Genomic DNA, 14,888 nt, shown 5'->3' on the forward strand with positions numbered 1-14,888 from the left:
CCTGGAACGAACGGTGGCGGAGAATGAGCGATCGCAAGCATGAGAGAGGCCGTTAACGAAAACACAGATCGCCGACGTGAAGACAGCCGTTGAGTTTGCATGTGCTGAAGTTAATGGCGTTAAAGGTAAGCTCGGTGTAGCGGAGACACAAGTGAAGAAGACTGAGGCGATTTCATCTGAGCATGAACAGCGTTTCTCTCATCTCGAAGGATACACACGCCGCTGGACTCTGAGACTCTACGGGATCCCTGAAAAGGAGAGGGAGGATGTTCGGGAGAGGGTTATCCAGGTCTGCCAGCAGCTTTTCCCAGAAGCAGAGGACACACTTCCACACACTGATGATACCGTACATCGACTTGGGCGTAAACAAGTGAGCAGCGACAAACCCAGAGGATCATCTTTCAGTTTATCGCGCGCTTCTACCGTGATGCCATGTGGCGGCAGCGAAGGTGCACAGCTGATCATAACTAGAGAGGAAATGATCACGGTTATCACAGAATCCTGTTCAAAAAGTACTAATACTACAGAATGAAGTCAATTCAACAAGTTTTATGTCGAAAAACAGCAAATAACAAATTGATTAGCATCAATATGCACTTTTTGTTTGCGTAAGCATTAAAATACCATTAGAAATGATGGCCAGAATTTAAAAGAGTGTCTAACATGTACAAGTTCAAATAAAGTTTTGACAAAAAAGGTTTTATACAAAGATAAACCTCATATTTCAACCTTTATAAAAAAGAATGAGTCAAAAAAGATAAATTACTGACATTTACACATTAGCTTATATTTATTAGTAGTGTTTGGGTGCACCCCCATCCTTCATGTTGACTGAGCTTTCAATGTTGTTATGGAAAGGGGTGATTGGTTGGTTCCTGTCACATGACCTGCGGTGCGTTTGTGGCATTCTGAAAAGTTTAGATTTATTTCATCTCGTTGTGTCTGGTAAAATAATTAGCGCGTCGCTTCAGTTATGAGCTCTTGCCGCGCGCCTACATTTGAACAAACTTGAGCGTGCAAAAGACGCGATATGTGAACGGCCTCTGGCGAGCTAGCTCATATCAGGCCACGAGCGACTGGAGCTCGCGAGCGGCGTGTGGGAGACCCTGCTCTACGGCTCCGCTTTATAGGCTACAACTCCATACTTTTTTGCTACTTTGTAATAACTTTCTGCGGCCAGCGTTTCTGGAAATGAATGAGGGCAAACACTTTTTTAGACCTGACTAAATGAAATTTAAGACCTAGGATGAAAATCCGGCCATTTTTAAGACTTTTTAAGGCCTTAAATTTAAAGTTCAGAATTTCAGACTTTTTAAGACCCCGCAGAAACCCTGATATTGTCACCAGATAATGTTGCTCACTGAATAGCACTCAGGGTCCTCGTTCCCCTAAAAAACCTTCAACCCATTTTGCTCATGTTAACAAAACAATACAGAATCTGTTTGATTCAATCCATCCTGACATCCTGCAAAATGAAAGTTTTAAGTTAGGCGCTGCGCAAGGTTAGGCACTGTTTCTTTCTGCCACAATAATAGCCCAGGCCAGGGTGTTTAGCCAACTTCATCCATAGCCATTATTTTATCGGGCACATTCTGCCCTGGTTTTGTCTGCTGTCGTGCCTTTGCTGCCGCATCCGCCCTGGCGTTTCCTGCTGAAACAATCTTTGTTATTTGACGCACCATTCAACTTGTGCATCAGTTTAACATTAGGGTTTCTGGATTTAGTTTGCCATTAAGGCGAGACACTACAGGTGAATAGGATAACATTTTTAACTAGCAGATATCACCAAGAAACTTTCCCAGTTGATTACCTACATTAAGATGAGAAAAAAAATATATTACAAGTTTTCTGTAATTTAATGTTTAAATATGCAAATTAGGCAATATCTAATTAAATATGCACTAATTTGCATATATTTAAAAAAACGAAATCTGAGTATTGGATAAAGCCAGGTTAAAAATTATTTTTTCATTGTGTTCACATATTAGATGGGGAAAAAATTACAGAGGGATTTATGGATATCTACTTTTGTCATCCTGTAAATCAGAATATACTGTCAATAGCCTTAAAAAAATGATTTGCCATGTTTTTTGGAATAAAATGTTATATAAATCAGGCTAGGAATAATATATTTACAGATCCCTCTATAAATGTCTTCATAATATAACAAGGTACAAGACTGGAAGGTTTGGTGTATATCGGTGCTACTGAAGTGGAGATTTCGGACTTGGAGAATGAGAGAAAAGTCATTTTGAGAAAACGGGCTTTAAAGATTTGTCATCAGCCAATGAGATTGCGCATTCAGCCCTTTTACTTTCACGATTGGTTGCTGATAAAGGAAATGACCATATTTGGATCCGACAGCGTTGTACAGGAGAGAGAGAGCTTTCCAGCGGTGTGTGTGATGACAGGGAGCAGACAGAGATCGGATTTACAAGGCCGACTTTTGTTGAATTTAGGAGAAATCTACAGACGCAAACAGACAAAGTGTAGTAAAATAAAGACCTAAATGTGTATTTCTGACTTTTTTTCACCACAAGTCGGAAAGAAGATGTTATTGAAGACAAATATCCAAAAATCTCAAAATTGACCAGAAAAAAACAAACAAACTGTTTTTGCCTGCCGTGTCTCGCCATTGACACTAAACCAAAAATTGTCCTCCAGACATCTTTCTTTGCCTCTGAAACAAAAAAGTATTACGTAAAGCCACAATCTCATCTTCTTATTAAACTATTGTAATACCCAGGGGGCAAAACACCTATTTTTTAGGAAATCAGACATGGGCTGCTGTAAAAGGTTGTCATATAAAAATGAAATCTATGATGTCTGAGGATCACAACCTGGGTGGCCAACCCGGTCAACAAGCTGCTGGAAATTTGTAATTAGGGTCAAAACAATGTTACCTCAAATTCGGCTTTAACTGCCAGAATCACCCAAACATGCTAAAACGGTTTAATTATATTCATGAATCGTGAGCCATATCTCCCTGATACTTTATGCTAGAAACAAACTGAGCACACCTTTAGAAAGAGTGGAAGATAAGCTTTCATCTGATGTCTTGATTGTACATGTAATTAGAATGTAAGAGTTAACAATGCCACTTCATTCATAGGTAGGCAAAAAAAAAGAAAAAAATATTGAACATTCCATTTGTAATCGGTAGCATTCTTTTCCCTTTGTTGTTGTTAAAATAAACTAATTACCATGTGAAGTTAACTTTAACTGGATGAAATCATATTTTGATTTTTTTTTTACTAACCAGACAGTCCTCATGGCCCATAACACATTTAGAGGGAATTCAATGTCAAGCCTATAATAGCCTGTCAATTCAAACAAGATCCAAGAAAGAAGTTTACCATTAACTGGTGTTAACTGTATACTGCTCTGTTTCTGTATGTACAGTATATCGTTTGCATATTTATGCAATATCAATTATTTGTATTGCAATGTCTATTTCTAATATTCTTTCACAAGTGGGATAGCTTTATTTATTCTATTGAAATAAAAAAAGGGATTTGAGGATTTTGGTTTAGGCTGGTTAGTGTTCAATCCTGGTGTTTGGAGTGTGAGACAAAGGTACTGACAACTAAATGCTGAAAGACTAAAACACACAGGAGTCATGTGTGGAGTAGGTTTAAAAGTATTTACTGATTAAAACTGTTACATTAAGTAGCAATTTGTACCAAAAAAAAAAAAAAAAAAAAAAAAACCAAAACAGACAAACAGATTACAATTCAGGGTGAAAACTAATTTCTGGTGGATAGATGCACTTTTATGATGGATAGATGCACTTTTATGATGGATAGACGCACTTTTATGATTGACACATGCACTTTTATGATGGATAGATGCACTTTTATGATGGATAGACGCACTTTTATGATTGACATGCACTTTTATGATGGATAGATGCACTTTTATGATGGATAGATGCACTTTTATGATGGATAGATGCACTTTTGTGATGGATAGATGTACTTTTATGATGGATAGATGTACTTTTATGATGGATAGATATGCTTTTATGATGGACAGATGCACTTTTATGATGGACAGATGCACTTTTATGATGGATAGATGTACTTTTATGATGGATAGATACGCTTTTATGATGGATAGATGTACTTTTATGATGGATAGATGCACTTTTATGATGGACAGATGCACTTTTATGATGGATAGATATGCTTTTATGATGGACAGATGCACTTTTATGATGGATAGATGCACTTTGATGAAAAATATACCCATTGACTGTCATTATAAAGCTTGGAAGAGCCAGGACACTTTTTAATATAACTCTGATTGTATTCTTCTGAAAGAAGAAAGTAATATACACCTAGGATGATGTCAGGGTGAGTAAATCATGGGCTAATTTTCCTTTTTGGGTGAACTATCCCTAGGACCATAGACATAAAATACAAATAGGACTACCAAATTGCCTATCACAGTTTTTGGCAAGTAAATCACGTGATGTGACACATCCTATTGACCCTGTTCACATTTCTGGGTTTCTCAGAAGTGTAAGGCATCATAGTTGGGTTAACTTCTATAGCAGTGAATGAAAGACTACATTAAATATATATTTTTGTGTTCCAATTTGCTCAAATAGCAAAAGAAAAACGCCACAACAGTGTTTTCACAACTTTCAAAAAGAGTAAAAAAATAGATAATGGCAGTCGGAAGAAAGAAAGTTGTCAACTTTGTCATAGCCGCGCTATTAGAAACCCCCTCACAGCAGCGTTAACTAGTTTTTGTGTAAATAATACAAATATAGTGTTATATGCGTAATTATATTTTATTATGACAGTATGTGGCAACATGTATGTTAAAAGCGCATCTTCTGCACTAAACAATAATATTGCAATATTCTAGACTCTTACATGTACCTAACGCCACACTTACACTACAGAAGACTGTAAAAAATATATTTTTGTATTTTCAAATTACAAATTACTTGTATTTTAATTAAATACTTTTTGATGTATTTGTGCCCATCTCTGGTTAAAGGTTGTCAGAAGAACTGCTTCATGCTACATAGGATGCCGTTGTTATAGGGGTTGACAACCAAATGTAGTAGGACACAGCATGCTGAAACACTAGAGAGCAGCGACAGCAGCAGTGACTCTGAAAACAGCTAAACAAATTGTATAAACATTATTACAGAAATTAGTTTTCACCCTGAATTGTAATCTGTTTGTCTGTTTCGGTTTTTTTTTTTTTGTTTTTTTTTGGTACAAATTGCTACTTAATGTAACAGTTTTAATCAGTAAATACTTTTAAACCTACTCCACACATGACTCCTGTGTGTTTTAGTCTTTCAGCATTTAGTTGTCAGTACCTTTGTCTCACACTCCAAACACCAGGATTGAACACTAACCAGCCTAAACCAAAATCCTCAAATCCCTTTTTTTTTATTTCAATAGAATAAATAAAGCTATCCCACTTGTGAAAGAATATTAGAAATAGACATTGCAATACAAATAATTGATATTGCATAAATATGCAAACGATATACTGTACATACAGAAACAGAGCAGTATACAGTTAACACCAGTTAATGGTAAACTTCTTTCTTGGATCTTGTTTGAATTGACAGGCTATTATAGGCTTGACATTGAATTCCCTCTAAATGTGTTATGGGCCATGAGGACTGTCTGGTTAGTAAAAAAATAATCAAAATATGATTTCATCCAGTAAAAGTTAACTTTACATGGTAATTTGTTTATTGTAACAACAACAAAGGGAAAAGAATGCTACCGATTACAAATGGAATGTTCAATATTTTTTTCTTTTTTTTTGCCTACCTATGAATTAAGAGGCATTGTTAACTCTTACCTTCTAATTACATGTACAATCAAGGCATCAGATGAAAGCTTATCTTCCACTCTTTCTAAAGGTGTGCTCAGTTTGTTTCTAGCATAAAGTATCAGGGAGATATGGCTCACGATTCATGAATATAATTAAACCGTTTTAGCATGTTTGGGTGATTCTGGGAGTTAAAGCCGAATTTGAGGTAACATTGTTTTGACCCTAATTACAAGTTTCCAGCAGCTTGTTGACCGGGTTGGCCACCCAGGTTGTGATCCTCAGACATCATAGATTTCATTTTTATATGACAACCTTTTACAGCAGCCCATGTCTGCTAAACCCCCTTTGCCCCCTGGGTATAAGGGCAACGGCCCTGAGTCTAGGGCTGAACGATATGGACAAAATTTCATATCTAGATTTTCATGCCAGATATCTCAATATTATCTCGAGATTATCTGCTCAGATAACCGTAGTGATGCTAGACTTCCTATTGAAGTCATTGCGTTTTAGAGACTGCGAGGGGCAAAGCGACGCTGCATCTGGTTGGTGGGATCCGTCTTTATGTTTGGGGGTTGTTTTGCCACTGTATCCAAGGTACATTTTAGAACGTGTCAGAGTAACACTAACAGCAATTATGCTTGAATTAAATGAGTTAAAAGACATGTATTAACGGAAGTTTTTTTTTTTATCTCTATTTCTTTTTCTCATTCACGCAGGGCTGTGGTATCAGCTGTGCTGCTGTCCAGGCAGCAGATCATCCTCAAGTCTGGAATGGAGTGGGAGATCATGCTGAATATGGATGACAATACATTTGCCCGTCATTTCCGGATCAGAAGAGCCAGGTTTGAGCAGCTCCTTCGACTGCTTCAATAGGGGGGCCTGCACAGCGAACACAGCCATGGACTTCCCCCCTTGCCTGTTCCCAAAAAGGTCCTCATGTTTCTCTGGTATATGGCCAACCAGAACAGCTTCAGAGAGATATCTGATAAATTTAATGCTTCCCAGTCAGCGACGCACAGAGCCATCCTTCAAGTGCTGACCATCATGTCAGGGATCGGCACAAACTTTGTGTCTTGGCCAAGGGGCTGTGAGAAGAGGATGTCTTCTGCTGTCTTCCAGCGCATCTCTGGCCTAGTTGGAGTCATTGGGGCGATAGATGGTTGCCACATCAGGGTCCAGAGGCCACCCATCAGAGGAGGGGATTACATTAACAGGAAGTCCTACTATTCTGTCCTTCTTCAGGGAATTGTCAATGATGAAGGCCGCTTCATTGACATCTTTGCTGGACCACCAGGCAGGGTGCACGATGCCAGGATGCTGCGGGGCTCCACTTTCTACACCGAATGGCAGGAGAAGATGGGGGACTATTGTCTGCTCGGGGACAGTGCCTATATTGGTCAGGCCTTCCCCTTCATTGTAACACCTAAGCGTGACAACGGGGCCCTCACTGATGCTGACCACCAGCAAAATTACAACATCAGTCGGGGGAGGGTCATCGTTGAGCAGGCATTTGGCAGGATGAAGTGCAAGTGGCGGCGCTTAAGAGACCTGCAGAACACCAGGATGGACATCGTGGTAATGGTTATCATGGCTGCATGCTTCTTGCACAACTTTGCGCTTGGAGCTGTGAATGGCTGTGATGAACACCCAGAGGGATGTCCAAGAGAGGAGGATGGCAATGAGTAGTTGTGACTATTTTCATCTAATAAATGTCTATTGTCTTTTTACACCTTTTAAACAGTTTCATTGTCAATTTTCTCCCCCTTTAAGTCGTACCTAGAACTGTCCTAAACCTAAAACCCACAGAGTTAGGTTAGATAGATAACACTCTCCTAACATAACTTTATCTTTTTTCTTAGTAGAGTGGTGCTACATCATGTGATGTAATGTTCATGTATTTCTAGGTGTTGTAATACAAAGTGTTAAACCTTAACTTAATGCTTCATTGTGCTTCACAGGCCAGTGAGGTGTTTTTTGTAGCTGAAAAGACTGGTAACATTCAACCATGACAAGGCTTGGTTAATATTAAAACATTATTTTATTGAAATGACTTCTATAAATTGCACAGAACTGTGCTTTGTTTCCTTTTTTGTGGTCATCAACAAACACCATCCTGGCAGTCTGGGCCACTGACAAAAACGACAACACAGGATAACACTGAAAAACTGGAAAGTTAAGGCACTATTATAAATAATAATATTAATAAATAAAATAAATCAACTGTATAACGGCATGTAAACAATTCAACCCATACCAACATACATTAACATTAACATGAGAATAAAAATAATAATTTTACATCTTCTCCACCATCTGGGCAAGCAACCTCTGAAATCCCTCCTGGGATTCCTTCATTTGTGCCAGGGTCTCAGCGTGGCGTTTTTGGGAGGCCGCTTGGGAGGCTGCCTCTGACTCCCTAAGAAATGCCAACAGCTCATCCTCCCTCTGGCGCTTGCGTGGCCTCCTTGGGCTGTCAGGGGGCATGGTGGTAACAGTGGGATGAGGAACACAGGAGGACGAAGGAGGTGATGGAGGGCTAGATGGAGCTGGAGAGGGGGAATTGGTCAGACACACAGGTGAGGGAGTGCTAGTGGACTGTGCAGGTGAGATGTCTGGTGCAGACACATTGACCTGTAGTGCATCTGGCCTGCGCACATCCAGGCCCATGGTTGTTCCCACAACAGGGAAGACGATATCATGGTGACCTCCTAAGAGGTCATCCATCTCAGCAAAAAACTGAAATTTACTTGGGCCCCTCCCTGTGGACGAATTGTTGTCCTTTACTTTTTTGTATGCCTCCACCAACGTGTTCCATTTGCGAGCCACCTTGTCTTGCACAAAGGTCTGCTTGAAATGGTGGCTTAGCTTGCCAGCAATATCCTCCCACAGCAGGACTTCCTGGCCAGCTTCAGGCGCTGGTTCAGGTCATGGAGGGACCTGGGAGGGCCCTTACCCTCTGCCTCTATTTGCAGCCGCATGAGGTCAATCAGAAATAATGTTTGGTCCTTCAAGAAAGTCTCGTTGGCAACAAGTGAGGCAGTGGCAGACAGTGGGGCGTTTGAAGGCAGTGGGGTAGTGGCTCCCACCTGGCTGATATCTGAATCAGAAAAGAAAAAGAAAGAAAGATGTTAGCACAGCCCTCAGGGTTTAAAACAGCGCATGTGCATTAGTATCTCACCTGTGCTTTCAATGCACACCAAGTTAACCGAGGTCATGAGCGCCTGGTCCAAGTAATAACCAGCCGCTGGGTTGGCTTGTTGTTGAAACAAGGGCCCTTGAAAGGGCCGGGTCCTCTCCTGGTCCCAGTATAGATCCATCTTCCCATCAATAAACACTAAAAATGAAACGCTGTACATTACACTATGTATCTTTTGGGCAGTATGCTATAATGTACAGTTATCATTTTATCATTTTAAAGTCTGTGTAGAGAGAATGGTGTCGTCTTAGCGGCCCCTAATTTAATAAAAAATGATCGTTGCGACGGAGGCGAATCAATCTAAGCTAACTTTAGCTGTTAAATAACTTTATTAAAGAACCGCTATAAAGCCAAAACAATCTTACCTTAAATTATACGTTTATCTCTGTAAAGCTGCTTTGAAACAATCTACATTGTTAAAAGCATATAAATGAAGATGACTTGACTATCATACTTTTTTATTTTTATATAGGCCTATGTTTTATATATAATATATACGATTTTTTTGTTAATATATCTTCATTACCTATATATATATATATATTATTATACAAAATTCAAAAAGTAGTCAAAACACAGAACATATAACAGAATTTTTTTTACAACATTATGTGCATATTTTTTTAATTAATGAAATGTCAATCTTCATATTTATAACAGAAGATACAACACAATACAAAAGCAGGCTAATGATAATAAATATGTCTTAAAAAATAACGATGCATTTTAATTGTTTATTAATAAACTAGTGTTTTCTAAATCAGTGTCGGTTGCAAACATGTCTCCATACATCTCCGGTGTAAAGTGCGCTCCTTTAATAGAGAGAAATGCATCTTTCATACGGTTTACATAATCAGATAATATTTGCTTTCGATTCGATTTTTTATTTATTTTTTCCGTTTAAAAGCTTTACATATCAAGCTTTATATAGATATTTTTCTCATATATGTGATGACGTTATGTTTCTGCTTATTTTTTTTGACGCGCGCCAGTTCACGGAGATCATGAAAGCGCGCACTGATTGTTTTATTTTACGAAATCAAAATGTTTTCTTGTTATTGTTAATTTACACAAATAAAAGTATTGCGACTGATGCATTATTCTGTTCTGTATGGCCAGAAATGTTGATAGGAAAATGCAAGTAATCGCGTCGGCGCCTCTATGTCATGCAGTGCGCGCTCCACACTCCGCACACACACTTGGTTATGCGCCTAATAATAGCAAACAATTATCTAGGTTAACGTTAAAGTGAGCGGCCATGCCAGACGTATAATCCTCTTCATGTTTAACAAATCAAATCATGCATTTTCTAACGTTACAGCGAGGCGCTGCGCCAGTTTGAAAAAGGCGGGTGTACAGGACATTTTTTTAATGAACGTTTGTTGTAGGTCTACTAGGCATAGAGATATCTGAACATCTTTGCCAAATGAAGAGTCCCTAATACGAGTGATTAAACGATTAATTTCATTAATAACGATTAAACGAATGAAAATAATTCATACTTACAAGTCACACAGGTCGCAGCCATCTTGGATTCCGTCTCGGAATTCGTGCTCGGTGTCCTCAACAGCTGTCCAATTCCGAGAGGCGAGATCCGAGGAAAAGGGGCGTGTTGGTGCGTGTTGCTAGGCAACGTCTGTCGTCCTAGTCGGAACTCCGACACGGATAAATAATAGAACGCACCAATAGCTTTACAAACGAGTTGATTTCTACCTCTTAGCTCCTGGCTGATGAAGGGCACAAGGTAGCAGCTATCGTTTTTATTTCATTGTCTTCTAATCTTTGAGAGACTGTGTTTATTGTATCGATCTCCTCTAAGCTGTTGGTGGGTCGTTAGCATATATGCAGATGGTAAATCAGTGATATGTTATATAGAGTGTGTGATTAATTGTTACTTTCACATTCATAACACAGTGTAGTATTATTGCCCCGTATATCTAGGTTTAAACGTCCGAGCGATTATTCACAGGAAATTAGGCCCTTATTTGGTCATTTTTATGTTTTAGCCTTTTCTCTCTGAATTGAGATCGTCAGTTTTCAAAATATCTCATAGTTAAATTAATTCAGTTGTCATTTAGTCCATATTGCATTTTAAAAGGAGATTGTTGCAATTAAAACAATTTATAAATTCATACAGGTCATATGTAACACTTTGAAATAAGCTTGTTAATTGTTTAAAACTCATTTTTGGCAGGTGCTTTTAACTGCATTAAATATTGTTATTGTTAGATAAATAATTCATATTCATATTTACTATAAGGCATCTATTTATATGAGCCTGCATAATGCTATTTATGGTGTAGCCATTTATATATACATTTGCAGTTTATACATTTATGGACATTTGTATACAATTTGCAGTCACATGTCTAATGTTTATTCTTTGTTTGCTTTATTCAGCTCTTTCGGTGTTTTGGAAGGTGTTTTTGGAAAATAAATTCTTCTTTAACATCAGTTCTTGAGAGTGAATCGCATCTGTTCAGCCGGGAATGCTACATTAATAAAGATGCTGCTATGCATGCTATTCTTGCCATGAAAGTACAATAACATTAACTTCCTTAGATGAGAAAAAAATTCTTAGTTCAGATTAGTTCTTATTTATTTATTTATTTTTTTCAGTTTGAAACAGTATAACAGCATTAAAAAGACGATTAAAAACTCCTTCGCCCTCTGGTTGCTCCGACATGGTGCTAATCAGTGCTAATTACAAGTTAACAGTTAACAGGTGCTATGTGATTTGAACAACACGCTCTGCTCCCGCCTAAAGTGTGATGCGGGCCTAACTTGCATACAGATATCTGCAACGTCATTTGGCCTAGTCAAAACTCTAATTCAAGATATCTGTAATTACATTTTGACTAGGCAGAATGAAAGTTACAGATATCTCAAATTTCAGATATCTCTAATCAAAATTAATTTCAAGATATCTATAACTTGATAATAGATATCTACAATTAAATTATGACTATCCCTAACTCCAGTTTGAGATATCTACAACGCCATTTTGACTAGTCATAACTCCAGTTACAGATATCTACAACGTCATTTCGCCTAGTCAAAACTTAATTTAAGATATCTGAAAAGGAACATGTAGATATCTAGCCTGACTACGTCAGACTTCGTACTTCCGCTCAATTTCATTTCGCTTCTGTACTCAGTCTGAGACAGCGTAATAGCTTTCCGTTTTCCTCCGGCCTGAAAACAGCCGGCCAATCAACGAACAGAGGGCGGGCTGAGAGCCGTGACGACATAGACACTGATTGTACCGTGGATGCGTAGATTTACTTCACATAATCTGCAAAAGTCGTTCACAGCAATGTTCACTCCGGTATTTCGCTCGATGGTTTTGTTTTCGCATCATACATGTGTTTACAGTGGAAGTTAGATGCGGCTGAGCATGCGCATAACGCACGCCATAACCAAACGTTATGTGATTGGCTTACGGGTAACCAATGATTTTAAACTTCAGACAAGCACCCAATTATTCCATGCCAGACTCTGTCTATGAAGCAAAGCGAAGTAGCAGAGTTTGGTATTACCAGGCTAGTAGATATCTTGAATTGAGGTGAATTAAAGATATCTTGAACTGGAGTTATGACTAGTCAGAATCAAATTGAAGATATCTCAAACTAGAATTAGATATCTACAATTCAGTTGCAGATATCTGTAATTCACATAGTGGATATCTGCAACTGAATTGTAGATATCTATAATGATAAACCCCATACAAATGAATGGCAAAAGTGACGTCATTTGTCCTAGGAAGAATGTCTTTGTGGATATCTGAAATGACAATTATGGATAGGAAGAATGTAGTTGCGGATATCTGAAATGTTCTTTTTGACTAGGCAAAACTGAATTACAGATATCTGCAACACATATCCAGTCTAGCTGTTAAATGTTAAAATGGCTTGCCATAGGCCGCGTGCCTTTTGGGCTGCCATCGGAGGGGCACCTCCTAATAGCCGTGTCAGAGTACCAGCTTATAGATGTACCAGCTGTTGTTGACTGACTCGCTAAAGGACCCATCTTATGACTTCTGTGTGCCTGTGATTACGTGTGTGTGCGCCGATATTAAATCAGGGTGAGTACAGTGTCTATGGGTTTTCTTTTTAATCTGTAATTGGTTTTAATTAGATTGTTAATACATATTTGTGTTTAGGAGTTCTCTCTGCTCGCGTTAAAACAAGGTTGAGCAGCCACCTTAACAACTTGCTGTTAGCAACTCTCGCTCTTTAAGCCACGTCTGCTGCTTTGGGGAATCAGAACTTTCTAATTACTGCTGTGATCCCATCTCATCTGCTGCTCAGGCGATCGGTTTTAGGCTCGAGTGGGCCTAAAAGGTTATTTTTTTGGTTTCTGTTTATGTGTCTTTTGTATGGATTTGGTTGGTTCTGTCACCAATTTAGCGGCATGATCGTCACTGTTTTTATGACTGTGATTTTAGTGCATGGATTACGGAGCCCCTAAAGGGACGTGGTGGTGGAAAAAAATTTAGGTTGGGAGAATTTTTTTTGTCCAAATCTTTTGCGTTCCCCCGAGAAACTTGTAAAACTTCCCCCGCGTGTCCCTGCTGGTAGTGTTTCAGAGCTCTGTACGTTAATGGAGCGTTTCATAGTGTTTGAACTTGGACTCAAATATAAAGAAATGCGGTCAGTGCTTAACTCAAGGAGTTCAGTGAAGTTGGCAATATTCACATAGGCTATTCGAACTTCCCTATTCTTGAGCTAAACATTGTTAAAACACAAACAAAACATATTTACAATCACAGTAACCTAGACAACGAGCTACAAAACCCAATTCTCATCAAAACGAGATTTATAATATTACATTGTCTCTAACCAGACAAGTCCAAATAAGAGGCCGTCTGTAAAGTGCAAATCCCAAAACCCTTCTGCACATTTTATATTATTAAACATATTCAATAGCTTCACTGTGACTCACTGTACTGTCACCAAATTCAGTTCACACATCACTGCTCTCCTGCTAGTTATACTACATTAATTAGTTTGATAAAAAATTCATAATTTTTATGATTATTTATTATGAAATAAAATCAATAACTTCACCCTTTTTAGAAAAAATATGAAATAACTTCACACTGTTATACAGTGTAATGCCATCAAATTCAATAAGCAAATAATGCAAAAGCTTCGTACAGTACCATTAGGCCTATAATTTGTGTAAAGAATTGACCTACTTATTTTTTATGTGCAATTACTTCCCAAACTAAGTGTTGTAGGCCTATAACCAACATTAGAGCGGTGATGTGTGAACTAGATTTTTATTGAATATTTTTCTTAATATAACCTAAAATGTGCAAAAGCAATGTAGTATGACCAGTGGGTCACCATTGATATGTAAACTGAATTGGGTGGCACTACAGTTTGTAACATTGAATTTAATGACTATTTTTGTATTTTTGACTGAGTTGATGCTGTAGTCGTTTTTGGGCTATATTGCACTTTGCAGACGGTCCCTTTGAACTTGTCTCTCAGCGCCTCATAGAGATCCATTTAGCCTATATTATTATTATAAAAGCTTGTTTTGATGAGAATTGGGTTGTAGCTCGTTGTCGAGGTTACTGTAATTGTAAATAGGTGCCGTTTATGTTTTAACAATGTTTAGCTCAAGAATAGGGAAGTTCGAATAGCCTGTATGAATATTGCCAACTTCACTGAACTCCTTGAGTTAAGCACTGACCCAGGGGCGGAGCCAGACGATGTAAACATTGGGATGGGAAACATGAGATTTTTTTCCCATTTTCGTCAGCTAAATGCACAATTTTTCAGGCTGTTTGAGATAATAGAATGCCTAAAAATCTATACACTATCTGGGAAAATGATGAATGTTACTCAATAAAATAAAAAATATAAAAATC

The 14,888-nt window shown here is 38.3% G+C and overlaps 2 protein-coding genes and 1 pseudogene across 5 annotated transcripts in view; 2 read left to right on the top strand and 1 right to left on the bottom strand.

The window, feature by feature from the left end:
* The window catches only part of LOC311093954 (uncharacterized protein), a gene marked incomplete at its 5' end in the record, with an annotated part of 471,534 nt that overhangs the window by 380,322 nt on the left and 76,324 nt on the right, over window positions 1-14,888 (bottom strand). The window lies entirely within an intron of this gene.
* On the top strand, window positions 40-7,497 carry LOC311093776 (annotated as a pseudogene). Its single transcript has 4 exons — window positions 40-76; window positions 210-370; window positions 6,133-6,167; window positions 6,528-7,497. The product of its transcript is annotated as an uncharacterized misc_RNA (transcript).
* Window positions 12,729-14,888, top strand: part of LOC311093927 (uncharacterized protein) — a 188,929-nt gene continuing 186,769 nt past the window's right edge. For all 3 annotated transcript variants that reach the window (XM_084131599.1, XM_084131600.1, XM_084131601.1), the window contains exon 1: window positions 12,729-13,091. The gene's annotated coding sequence lies outside the window, so the exon portion shown is untranslated. The remainder of the gene's footprint in view (window positions 13,092-14,888) is intronic.

Source organism: Abramis brama (assembly GCF_963993115.1).
Source record: "Abramis brama genome assembly, chromosome: 12".
NCBI lineage: Eukaryota > Metazoa > Chordata > Actinopteri > Cypriniformes > Leuciscidae > Abramis > Abramis brama.